The 13563-nt window shown below is 37.5% G+C and overlaps 1 protein-coding gene across 1 annotated transcript in view; it reads left to right on the top strand.

Annotated features, from left to right (window-relative positions):
- Positions 1-13563, top strand: part of ETFA (electron transfer flavoprotein subunit alpha) — a 57373-nt gene that overhangs the window by 29074 nt on the left and 14736 nt on the right. The gene's annotated exons all lie outside the window — the stretch shown is intronic.

Raw genomic sequence — 13563 nt, 5'->3', positions numbered from 1 at the left:
TTTTGTGTGTATGGTGTGTTAGAGTAAGAACCTAGGACTCTGCATGCTTGGCAGGTGCTAGTCCACTGACACATTCCTACCTTATATTATTGTTGCTATTATAAATGTACACTGATAATATTTGTTGTCTGTAAAGTATAAAAGCAGCTGAGACAATTAGCCTATTTTAATTGAGCCTATATCCAATATTCCTTAGCATTAGAAACTACTGATAGTCTTGTGTGTTCCTTAAGCACTTATTTTAGTTCTCCATTTTTATCTGTTTGCATGAATTTCAGGAAATTTTGTTCTTTACAGATAAGTAGTACTTCTAGAATATTCCTTTTTGCCAAGAATATGGGACAGAATCTCAGTCTGTAGTAGTCCAGCTGGCCAAGAGCTTAGCAATCAATCCTGCTTTTGCCTCCCAAGTGCTGGGATTTCAGGCATAAGCCATCACACCTAGCCAGATAAAATATTCTAAAACCCTTTGCAGAACTTAAAAGGGAAATGTAGGAAATGTTGACTTGAAAGTTGAGTCTTTTAAAACATCTCCTGACCATTCATATTTCATAAGTAATATATTGAACCATTTTTCAGTTTAAATTTATATTGCATGAGACATTAGGAAAATATTTTTATGTAACTCAAAACAAAATGTTTTTTTGTTATTTTAAAACAAGATACTATATCACATCCATTAAAATCCCCTAGAACCCTAGATTATTAGATGATGACTTCAAAAATCATCTTTTAAAACCTTTTCATACAAAATATTTTGATTGTGTTTTCTCTCTCCCAACTCCTTTAAGGCTTTTCTTTGAAGCCTGTTTTGAAATATTTGTTCTTCTAAAGTTGGATTGTCTATCTTTTTATTGTCTCTTTCTGGGTTCTCTTTATATACTTTGGATACAAATTATTTTTCAGATGTGTACTGTGATTCTTTTTCCCCATACTGGGACTCTCCTGTTCTTTTTCTTTTGATGAGAAGAAATGCTTCACTTTAACGAAGTTCAGTGATGCAATCTTTCTTCTTTTGGTTAATATATTTTGTGTTACTTAGCTTAGTTGAAGCAGAGATGGTCTTAGTACTGAATATAAGCACTAAAACCCTTCATAAATTAAGTCAAAGCACTGTGTGACTGACTTGCTTGTCATACCACATTAGTCTGGCAATGAAAGTGGATTTATTGAGCAGATGAGCTGGAGCCATCCATGACATTTAATTAGGTGTGGCACACATATATTTTTTGTGGAAATCTTGCATGTACAGTTTTATGTGAGTAGACACATTCAGGCTTGAATTCATAAAAGATCAACAGCTTCCTAATCAAAACTACTTTTATAAGAAACTCAGTGTATATTCTGAAGTAGCCAGCAGACTTGCTGTGACATAAAGGGGCCATTCATAGTTATTAAATAGGAGCAGAGTGCAGGGAGTGGCTGGTAGCATCCCTTCTTGTATTGAAAGTAAGTTTCAAACAGTCAGCTTTATTCAGCATTACTCTTAGAATATAGAACTACCGAATTTGGCTCATGAGATCAAACATTAAATGTTTCAAAGACTTTACCATTGCTCTTATAACCCATCAGAGAATTGTAATGTATTTGCTCTCTATTTGGGCACTGTGCTAGTCACTTGTCTTGTTGCTGAGACAAAATACCAGACAAAAGAAAATGAAGGAAGAAAGGTTTACCTCTGCTCACAGTTTCAGTGTTCAGTCCATCATGGTGAGGAAGACTGGACAGGAGCTTGATAAGGTCACACTGAGTCCAGTCAGGAAACAGATGAATGATGGTGCTCAGCTCACTTTCCTCTTTTCATTCTGTCAGGAATCCTGTCCCATGGGATAGTATCATCCACATTCAGAGTAGGACTTCGCTGCTCTGCTTAATTTCCTTTCTGGAAATACCCTCAAAACCACCTACAAAAGCATGCTTCTGTTTCAGTGAGGATTCTAAGTTGACAATGAAGATTGATCATTACAGGCATGAATGTATAAATTGTATATTTTTATACACACACACACACACACACACACACACACCATGCTCTAAATCTTTTTTTGTGTGTGTGACCATTTGAGAGTCATGAGTCCTTCAGTCCTAGATTCTCAGTCTTACTTTCACATGCGGGACTGGAGATTATAGGGTAACTAACTGGTGTATTACTGGCTATTTTGGTATTTTCCTTTAAAAGTCTTTTTTTTGAGATCCTTTGCTTTTATTAAATTGCTTTTTATTATTGATTTACAGAAGTTTTAAAATATAGTCTACTGGTAAGTTTCTTGTTTGCTTTCTCCACATCTGTGGTATACTTCTTTTTTTTTCCTGAGATGATATCTAACTGAGGAACTTCTTCGCTATTTCTAATTTGCTGCAAGCTCTCAATGAATGGGATTCATTTGCAGAGTTTGTAGTTCTTCCTCGTGGTTCTCTCGTCTCTGGAATTTTCTCCACACTTCCAGCTAGTGTGGTCGCCACATATCTTCTGTGTATTTCTTCAACCAGTCAGATGTCATTTTTTATCTAAAGGGCTTGGTTTCTGATTGGCCTTTATCCCTGTGGAGAGAAGTATGCTGGACTCATATCTGTGTGCTTCTCTCCCCTACAGAATTTTGGCTGCTCAAATTCTACCTGTCAGTGTTGATCTCCAACATATTTAAACAGTTGCTATCTGTATTTGAACCTGATTTATAGTTGTTTTAGCAGGAAGATAAATCTGATACAAGCTATTTCTGTGGGGCATGAGGAAACCTGAGGCCCAGAATTGAATGTATTACTTTATATGTTCACTGTCTAGAGTGAAGTTGGGTTATTATTACCCTAAATAATATACTAATTAGTGCTACTTAATATTGTATTAAGTTTTTGGCAGCCATATCCCACCATTGGCAAGAATAACACTTCTGAATATACAAAATTTTTCACCACCTCCACCCATTTGAACTGTGTGCTAATAAGTACATTTCTACTAATATTAATGCAGCATTCTTTGTTTTTAAAGCTAAATACAGCAGTTGACTTATTCTTATGAAATGGGCCCACGTTGTCACTTTTGAGCATTTCATAGCTTTCTCTTTTTTTCCCATTCTGTTGCTAGAATATTCAGTATTTTGACTTGTTGGCAGTTTTGTAACAACTTGAAAAGTATCAGCCAATGAGCCATCTCTCCAGTGCCTCATTTTCTGTATTTTAATATTCCAACTTTATCATTTATCTTCATATTCATTACTAGTCCTGACCCCCAGTACAGAATCTACCTTTGAGTTAAGTAGTGCATACATTGTACTGCCTCTTTAGCCGTCGCTTTCTTGGTTGTGAGCAGTAGTGCTTGGTTTGTATTTGGCTTCAGTCTCAGGTTTTCTCACTATTCATGACCCTATTTCCTACTATCTATCTATGACAGGCAAGCTTTTCCAGTCTCTTTGTGGTAGGTGACACTTTAGATAGTTTTGAGAATGTTTAGGTGGCAAATGAAGAAAGGTTGGAAAGCTATGTGGCCCTCTCTAAATGTAGGCTACAAATTTGGCATTAGCTTTCTAGAAGTCAGTTCATATTAGGAAACAAGATCAGTGCCCTGATTTACAGTGTCCCAAAGGTAAAACAAACTAATTGTACATGGGAAGTATCATTTGGCCTGGTATCAAGATCAGAGATATATCCCTTGAGTCCATATAAAGAAGACACTATTGATTGACATCCACAACAGTATCTTTACTATAAATAGGATGGTAGTTTTATAGGGTTGTTTTAGAATGCCCCTCAGTGTGGGCCAATTGTATGGCAAGTGCATTTCCAAGAGAGGCAGAAACTATTTGGTTCTGTGTCTGGTGTTATAGTAAAACTTCAGTCTGGTAATTAAGTTGTCAAACCCTTCTTCAAATGAATTTTATTAGGAAGTCTAGATCTGCAGTCAGGTGAGTAGATAGAGGTGCTAGTTCAGCTTTTGCCCTCTGCAAGATAATTAGAGCCTAGAGCACAGGGTAAACACTACTTATCTAGGACACAACGGCAAATGGATGTGCTCGCTATAAAAGGGAAAACCATACAAAACAAAGCTCCAGCTTATCCCTGCATCAGAGCAAACACTGCCCTTTCCTTGTTTGGTGCTAGTACTGTACCTGCTAACTAGAGCTCATCATTCCTGCCTCCCTAGGAACTTCCCATGGACTCAGGTCTTTCCTCTATTTACTCCTTTTCTGTACCTTTTTTTTTTTTTTTTTTTTTTTTTTTTTTTTTTTTTGCCTTTTGACAAATTTATTAGATTGTAAAGGAATTATGTTAATTTTTCCATGGAGAATAATACCTAAAGATGTGATCTTGGAATTTGAAACTGGGGAATTTGGAGGATGTCTTGGTTTGTTTTGTGCTGTGATTAAACACTGACCCAAACCAAGTTGGAGAGGAAAAGGTTATTTCTCATTACAGCTCCACGGTCACAGTCTGCCTCTGAGAAAAGTTAGCCAGGAACTCTTGCAGTGACCTCTGTCAAGAACTGAATCAGAGACCACGAGAGACCACTGCTTACTGGCTCACTCTGTTTGCTTTCTTATGCAATCCACAACCACCTGCCCAGGAAAGCAGTGACCATAGAGGACATTTGCTCCTTCCATAGTAGTCATCGTTTAAGGAAATATAGTATGATATGCCCACAGGAAGTAGGAAAGAAGCCATTCCTCAGCTGAGCATCCCTCTTCCCCTGTGACTCTAATGTTTGTTTTAAATTGATGAGAAACTAACAAGAGGACCTCACAGATTTCCTTTAACTTCTGAAGTTCAATGATGCCTGATGTGTTTGCTTCTGAATGACTCCTTAGGTGTTCACATATATGTGCCTTATATATTTTATACTTAGGATAGTTTATCGAGTATAATAATGTGTTAAGGAAAAGCGCCGATACACAATTTTGTTTTGTTTTTAATATCAGTGACAACACACTATATGGATTCTTTATGCCTAGATAATTTATTTTTGAGGATTATTCATGTAAATGCAGGCAGCTGGTTTTTTTTGTCTGTTCATCAATTTGCAGTATCCTTTTACATGAATATATCACACTTGACTCATTTTCTAATAGATATTTTATAGATGGCCTGTATGTTAGGGATAGGGAGGAGTACTCACTGTTCAGTGGTGTCAGAGTAATTGAAAGTAAGGGGGAAGAGGTCTCTCAGATCCAAAGAAGAGATGATTGTCTTCTTAGCTCCTGAAGTACTAGAATCAGTGGCTTTTAGCCATGGTCTAAAGCCTTGAATTAAAAAGCAATACTCAGAAATATCTCAAAATGGATTTGTCTGTGTTCTCTTTACTAGCAGTTACACACTGTGGGCATAATGTATAATCCTTTCTGGAGAGTGATTAAGGGACCGCTGCTGAATGGATTGTATAGTCTTACTTAGATTTATAAGTTAAACCTTACATGCATACCCATGTAAATTCTTGATTTGGGTTGTTTATTTGGATAGTGATAGCAATACCCACATTATAAAATGTACAAGTTGAGGGTCTGAGATAGTGGTACATACTTCTAACCCTATTGCTTAAGAAATGGAGGCAGGATGATCAGGTTGTACATAGTTCCAGGCTGGGCTAGACTGCGAGACTCTATCTTTAAAAAAATGAGAGAGAGGAGAGGAAGAAGGGAGAAGGGAGGGAGGAAGAAGGGTGAAGGGAGGGAAGAAGGGAAGGAGGAAGAAGGATGGAAGGAAGGAAGGTTGGTTAAGAATCTAGATGGCAGTCAAGCTGCCTGAGTTCTGCTCTTAACCTACCATTTGCCTTCTATTGACCTTAACCTCTTGTGGTAGTTTCTTGGGATATGTAATGGCGATAATAATCCCTGTTTCACAGATTTATTCCTAATAAGTGAACTGATTTATGTAAAACAGGTTAAATGAGAGATTCCATGTGTATATGTCACATAGAATTGTCTGGAATGTTACAAATGCTGTGCCCTAGATAATTTTACAGTAACTGTTACAAATTCTTTTTTATGTATGTGTATTATCTGTATGTGTATATGTTACCACATGTGTTGATACATAGGGTGTGCATCCTGCATGTGTTTGCAGAGACCAAAAGATAATGTCTGTTTCTCTTTTTTGGTCTTCACCTTAATTTTTAAGACAACTGAACCTGGGGTTCCCCCTTTTCAACTAGGCTGGCTTGCCAACAGGCATGGGATTTGCCTGTTTCCAGTAGCTGGTGCTAGGGTTACAGGGTACATGGACTATGTCCAGATGTTACATGGGTACTTTGTGTTTGAATTCAGACCCTCTTGCTTTTACAGGAAATGCTCTTACCCACTGGTTCACCTCCCCAGCCCCTATAGATTCTTAAAAGATACTGTTGTTTGAAATCATGAACAATCATTAAGTCATTTCTCTGATATTTGTCAAGCTCATTGGATTTTATTATGATTTATTGATTGTTAGAGTTCAGAGTTTTAAGTTTACATTGTTAATATAATTAGTTAATATCTAGTTAATATGACTTTTTAAGTCGATGTATTTGGGAGTACTCTTTTGGATTGCTCTCAGTGATCTGTTTGATTATGCTGACCTGACCTTCCTAACTATCCAAACACATAGGCATGTTGTAATCACTAGAGAATCTACTATCTGTTGCCAGAGGCAGTATCCTTACACTTACTGCAGCTTCTTAGTACGTGTGGATTACTTTGCCTCTATTTTGATATTTTACTGATGAATCAACTTCCTGTTTATAATTCTGGGATTAAATTAATAGAATCAAAGTTCCCAGATGAGTAAGCAGTTTAGGAGAATTTACCAAGACAGTACATTTTATTTCTGACCTTTTAAAAAAAATTTTGATAGTGTTGAAAAGTCAGTGTGGAAACAAACTTTCTAGAGTTATTTGTATACAACTGGGAATGAGTTTATGGGATGGGCTGCCCTCTAACTTGCTAAAAAGCTAAGATTGACAACTGCTTTCATGCTGCATTATCTAGCTTGGCTTTTAGCTCTAAGAGAACTGTGTTCACAAATTGATGTGCTTTTCCTTTGGGGTTGGTATAGAAGCATTAAATTGTACTAAAATATTCATATGTGAGTGCATTTGGCTGAAAGCAATTGATGTTCTGTCCCCAAGAGGACAAAGAGAGATGCTGTGTGGACCCACAGTCCAGAAAACACCCTAAGCATGCTTCTTAAAAGGTAATTACAAGGCCTGGATGATCAAAGCCCTTACAAGGAAGCGTCAGTGACAAAGAGAAGGTGCAGCATTTGTAGGTTGTGGTCTGCATGTGTACATTGTGCAGTAGTGCAGTTGCCAAAAACTAGCAGTTCTATTTATATCCTTGGTTTATTTTCTCAGCTAACATTTATCAAGATGACTTCTTTCCAGTTATTCCAGAAGGTTTAGATTAGTGGGATTTTTTTTTTTTTTTTTTTTTTACCCATTACCTCTTTATTATAGAAAGTTAAACTATTTAAATTTCAGAGACTATTATATTCATCCCCCCATTTTGTCTCATTTATCTGCTTAAAAGCTACTGAATGATAGATTGACATGTCTTGTACAGTCAACCTAATTTAACAGCTGACATGAAAATCAATTAGAGCCGATAGCAAATCTACTTTAGCCATCTTGAAATCGTAATTTGAAAGAGATAAAACTTGTAAATTTCCATTCTGAAAAACTAACACAGTGTAGTAGTTTGTGTTCTTTCATATAAAAATGAATATATATATATATATATATATATATATTTGTGTGTGTGACTTAAATACTTGTACATTTGAATGTCAAAGAATAAGACACTGTACCAGATGGAAATACAGCCAATGGATTTAGCACATTCAGTGCTTAGATTTACTTTGAGGCCAAACAAATACACACACACAAACACACACACACACACACACACACACACTTAAAAGTTAAAGCCGAGTATGGTGCCATACCCCTGAAGTGCCATACTCTCACTTAGGAGACAGAGGGAGAAGGATTGTACACTCAGGGCGAATTTAGGGTTAGAGCCAGGTTAGCTGTGTCATAGAGCTAGAGCAAGACCGTTTCAGGAAACTAAAATGAAAAAGAAAAAAAATGTTAACAACTTAGTTTAACTATATATTCATATTTAAAGACAATGGAATTTTGGAAATAGTTCCCCCCACCACAGAGAACAGGAGTATATGTTTCATTCCCTTGTGTGTGTTGTTGAGGCAGGGTTTCCATGTCTTGCTTTGGAGGCTTGAAGCTCACTGTGTAGACATGGCTGATCTTCAGTGTCTGCTGTTGGCCTTGAACTTGTGGCTGTTATCTTGCTTCTTCCCATATTGTGATTACAGGTATGCCACCGACTTAGCTCACTTCCTAAAATGATATTATTGTAGAGAAACAAAGAAACCTAGTCAGGTAGGTAGGTAGGTAGGTAGGTAGGTAGGTAGGTAGGTAGGTAGGAAGGAAGGAAGGAAGGAAGGAAAAGGAAGGAAGGAAGGAAGGAAAAGGAAGGAAGGAAGGAAGGAAGGAAAAGGAAGGAAGGAAGGAAGGAAAAGGAAGGAAGGAAGGAAAAGGAAGGAAGGAAGGAAAAGGAAGGAAGGAAGGAAGGAGCGAGCAGTCTTTGTTAAGTAATGGCCTGATTTTAGAAATTTTGGGAGAGAACAGCTTGGTAAGTGGAAATACTGTTTGGAGGTCAGAGTCTGGGTTCCTTTCTGTAAGCTACACTTACTTTTTAAAAAAGATTTATTTCATATATGTGAGTACTCTGTAGCTGCCTTCAGACACACCAGAAGAGGGAATCAAATCCCATTACAGATGGTTGTGAGCCATCATGTGGATTGAACTCAGGACCTCTGGAAGAGCAGTCAGTGCTCTTAACCACTGAGCCATCTCTCCAGCCCCCTACACTTATTTTTAATGATTGAAGTATATGGCATAGGTAATCACAGTGGTCTTTTACAGCTCCCAAATTTTACAGATAAGTAAAATATTACATACTTGGATCCATTAAGAAATTTGCTGATAACAATTTTGTGGTCAAAATAAGCTTTCTATGTGACTTTGTAAGTTAAAAAACTTTGTAATAGACTTGACTATGGTATGTTATTATTCTAGGTGTTTTATGCCTTATACCCACACATTTCAATATGAATTAACCACATAAGAAGATTTAGCAAAGTGTACAAGGTCATATTTGGCTTTCTGTTATTTTAGGTATACTAAAATTATATCTCTCCAAATGGAAGAAATTATGAATTAGTATAGAATCAAATTAGGTAAAGGAAAATCTAATTAAATCATATTTTGAAAACATTTTCTAAAGGAAAACTTGCTTCAGGTCCTATATAAACTGTATAATTGAAACCAGTAGCTAAAATAATACTAAAAAAGGTCAAGGGCAATTTTTATTTTGTTGTTTATATATAATTTTTCAACATGTATACCACCAACATGTATAATATTTTTAATGCCCACATTAAAAGTAAAAATTAAAATAAATAAAACCCATAAAGCTTTGAGTGGTATCACCCTAGCAATTTGGAAGGTGGTGGGCAGGTGCATCACCAGCTTTCGGCATTTGTAAGTCAGCTGGCTGTGAAGAGGACGCCAGTTTCCAGGTGAGGGACTGGGGAATTTACATGAATTTAAGTGTTTGGAGAACCCATGACTGAGAAGCCACAGCTACATACTCCTTATAAACACCAGGTCCATCTACTAAGTCATGAAGTACCCACTCAGTGGCTTTGCTTCTATTTTCCTGTAATGATTATTTGGAACCAGATACTGACTTTATTGATTGTTAACCAAAAACTATCAGCTAGTTTTCAATGTAGGCTTCACGGACTAAATAAGCATCACTAACACTAAAGATAGCAGTAACTTCGGGGTCTTGCCACTTCTGTGGTCAGTCTCATCTGACCTTGTAGTGCTGCAGGGATTTTCTCTATGGTAGGTGTATTGTTTGCTGTGGTTTCAGCTGACTGATGACTTCACTTGAAGCATATTATAGTACTGTAACCTCATTTAACCATCCATGGTATAGTAGAAAAGGTGTCGTCGACTTTAGAATCAAGGACTTATGTTAAGAAGCCTATCTTTTTTTGAGAGTAGAGGGTTGTTGGTGATGAATGAATGAGGAGAGGATAGCCAAAGGGTATGAAGTTTCCTCTGGGGATCTAATTCCAGAATGATAATGGTGACTGTAATTAATACTAGGTTAGATACTTGAATTGTGTTGAGAGTACATTACAAAAGTTTTTCAATGCTAGGAATCAAGCCTAGAGCTTTGCACATGTAGGCAAGTGTCTGTGCCTGAGTTATTCCTCTGGCCCTAAGACAGTGGATCACAAGTATTCCATCTCTGAAGCAAAGAAGGGAAACATGATGACAGGAGGTGGTAAGTGTGCCAGCTGACTGTGGTAAACAGTACACTGTAGTGCACCCAGTGTTTCCACATCAATAACTGGTTTTTCAAAAAATACCTTAATAAAGCTAGGAATAAAAAGCCTGCCTTTTTCTAGGTGGATATAGCTTCAGATAGCCTAGTAAACCTGCCTAAGTCTGCTTTCTTTTATACAAGGGGAATAGGTTCTTTCTTGTAGAGTTTTTGTTAAGTCAGTAAAATAAAATAATCAGTGCTGGCATATCACTACCAACATGTTTGGGTGATGGGCATTCAGTCTTGAATCCTGATCACCCTTGAAGCAAGAAAATCATGGATACAATTCCAGTTCTAAGGTGAGACTGAGTCCAACTTCCATTCATGTAAAATGTAGTTTAGCCACAACCCTGCTGGACAGCTTGGTCATAGAAGCAGAGAGCTGCTTGAGAAGAGTCACAGATAGTTGTCTCTGCAGTTTTTGAGCCTCTTCCAAAAAGAAGTCTTAAACACAACTTGGCAAACAGAAGAAATAGTTTGGCTTTTTAAAATGAACAGCAGGAAGATGAAATATAGCAACATTAATGCGTAGGAGGCTTGCAATAATTAGAAAATATGGTTCAGTCAACCTATTCCTCAAAGATACATTTGTTATTTGCTGAGATAAATTCATTTCTAGGCTCACCTGGCGTGTGGCCTGTTTTCTGTGTAGCTGTGACAGTTGCTGCTTAGCCTCTGCCTCCAGACTGTTGAGTAAAGAGCTGAGAAGTAAACGCAGAGCTCGTGTATCAGGCAGCATGGAGTTTTATTTCTGGGCATATAACATTGACCGTCTGTACTTACTGTACTTACTTAATGAGAACTACTTGCATAGTGTGCTTTAATCCCCCCCCCCCCCTGGCAAAATGTAGTTTTTTCATGTTCCTTCCTCCAACTCTATCTAGAGAAGGGAAGTGTTGGTAAAAAAAAGAAATGTAAAACCTGATTAAGTTTGACAGTAGAAACAATAGTGCCTTAGCTTTCTGTTCGGAGTGCTCTAGATAAAACCAGTCTTGCTCATATCCATATTTCAGATAAACAAATAAGTCAATGTCTGAATCTCTTCATTCTCTATTGTTTAAGGCAGATCTTAAGTTGCTCCATGCACAGTCCCAGTTACAGGAAAAAAAGGGAAAAAAAAAAGAATTCATGAGTTCATGTTATAAACTAGTTTAATTTCAGCTTTATTCATTACACACACACACACACACACACACACACTGTCTTAACAATTTGCATCAGAGTCCACCCAGCTTCCTGCTTCACCATTTAGGAATTTAGACAAAAATTCTAACTTAACAGGTTAATATGTTTGTAGCCATCCCTTCAGCTAAATCTCACATGTTGTGATATACTCTGCCCCCTTTTTTTGTATTTCATTTCAGGTATTTTAAATTTCCATGTTAATTTTTTGATACTTTAGGTCTTTATTTTGAGGGCCTAAGGTTTTAAGGATAAATTTTTTTAGATTCCACTAGACTATAAATATATATATTACTAAGAAATAAAATTTACTGGTTAGAGAGTTCCTCTTCCTGCAGTGTCCTTAGCAGAGCTTATAAAAAGCTCCTCTATAGTTCGTTCTGTTATTTTGGATTTGTAAGCTTTTGCCATTGGAAATGTGGTTAGTCTAAATTGAGATTATATTATTAAAATTAGCCTCAGCTGTTTCCTTTTACCATAACACGACTGAATAAAATTTTTAAACATGTGGCTTACAAGGTATCTATATTGAATATCTCTGTTTTAGACTTAATAGTGTTAGGCTACAATCAGTATTGTAAGTAGGAGACAGCTTTCCCTTTAGCCTCTGCATTCAGCTTCCCTGGAGAAGCAGGGCTCAGATTACATGCCTTAGAGTTCCAGCTTGAGATCTGAATCAGTGATATTAATGCTTTCTACAGAGGTCAAACCTCACTGATCATTGAACTCATCAGGGTCCTTAGATTTCTGTGGAAGTACTAAGTTTGGCCTCCTTCAGTTGGCCTTAGATGTATTGAGTTAGAACTATAAAAGTTGTGTATTGCTTTGAAGGACTAAGAAAGTAGGGTCAGATAGACTGCAAGAGAGTAAAAGCACTGTGGTGTCCCCTCCACCCCTGTCTGCTTCCTGCTCCTAAAGGCCTTTATACTTCTCAATGGCCAATCAAGAACTGAGAGTTTATACAAGAGACCAGAAATGTCATTCTTTTTTGCCCCTTTCCTTTGTTATGAGTTTGCTTAAGCTGTGTTGTTGGACTGTACACTTCTTGAGGACAAGGGCAAAGAACTTGCAAGCTTTATATTATTTGTAAGGTTCAACAACACTAACAATAGGAAAACCAGACAGCGAAGCTGGGGAGCTTACTGAGTTGTAAAGTGCTTGCTATGCAATCATGAGGACCTGATTTCAAGCCCCAGTGTCCATGTAAAGACCCCATGGGATACTTTCTTTAAGACGTTGGTCAGGGAATGCCCTACCTCACACACACACAAACAGTTCAAGCTATTACCACTGTTCCTGGTTACCCACCAGAACTTGATAGTACAACCCTGATGTGGAAGATGTGACACAGAACATGGAGAAATCAAGGCCGTGCTAATCTGGAAGCTTCCTCCCTACTGACTAGCTTTTGTAATGTTAGAGGGTGCTGCTATATAAGTTGACAGGAGAAAAATCATTAACAATCTTATTTGGAGAGCTATTGTAATGATTGGTCTGGTAAGATATGCATAGTGGTACAGTAGTGTCATGAATATCATGGAGTGAGCAGAGGGGCTGAGTAATCAACCACTTTAAGGCCCACTGCATAGGACACACCTCATGCCCTGATACTGTAATCTGGGTCAAGAGCCCATGGGAGGTCATAAGTCCTGGAGGAAAATCTATGACTATTATTACTGAATAGATGGCATATCTAATTGTTTCTAAATACTTGCCTTCATACTCATAGATTAGTACCTCATCAGAAAAACTCGTTGCAGTGGATAGTGGTTATGACAGAGACACATAACAGCTCCAAATGAAGAGAGTAAATGACTTTGGATATCTGTGCCATACCTCTTTGTCCTTTGGGTTTAGGGAACATCACAGAAAGGGGGACAGAAGAATTGAGGGGCAGAGATTTTAGAAGACTACCTCCAGAGTCTTCTGGACATGATAAGACTGTTCTCATGAATTCACAGTGGCTGTGGCTTCTTGCATAAGATCTGGTCAATATCAG

Source organism: Micromys minutus, assembly GCF_963924665.1.
Source record: "Micromys minutus genome assembly, chromosome: 16".
Lineage (NCBI taxonomy): Eukaryota > Metazoa > Chordata > Mammalia > Rodentia > Muridae > Micromys > Micromys minutus.
Note: the sequence above shows the minus strand (reverse complement) of the source record. Positions and strands in the feature narration are given on the sequence as shown.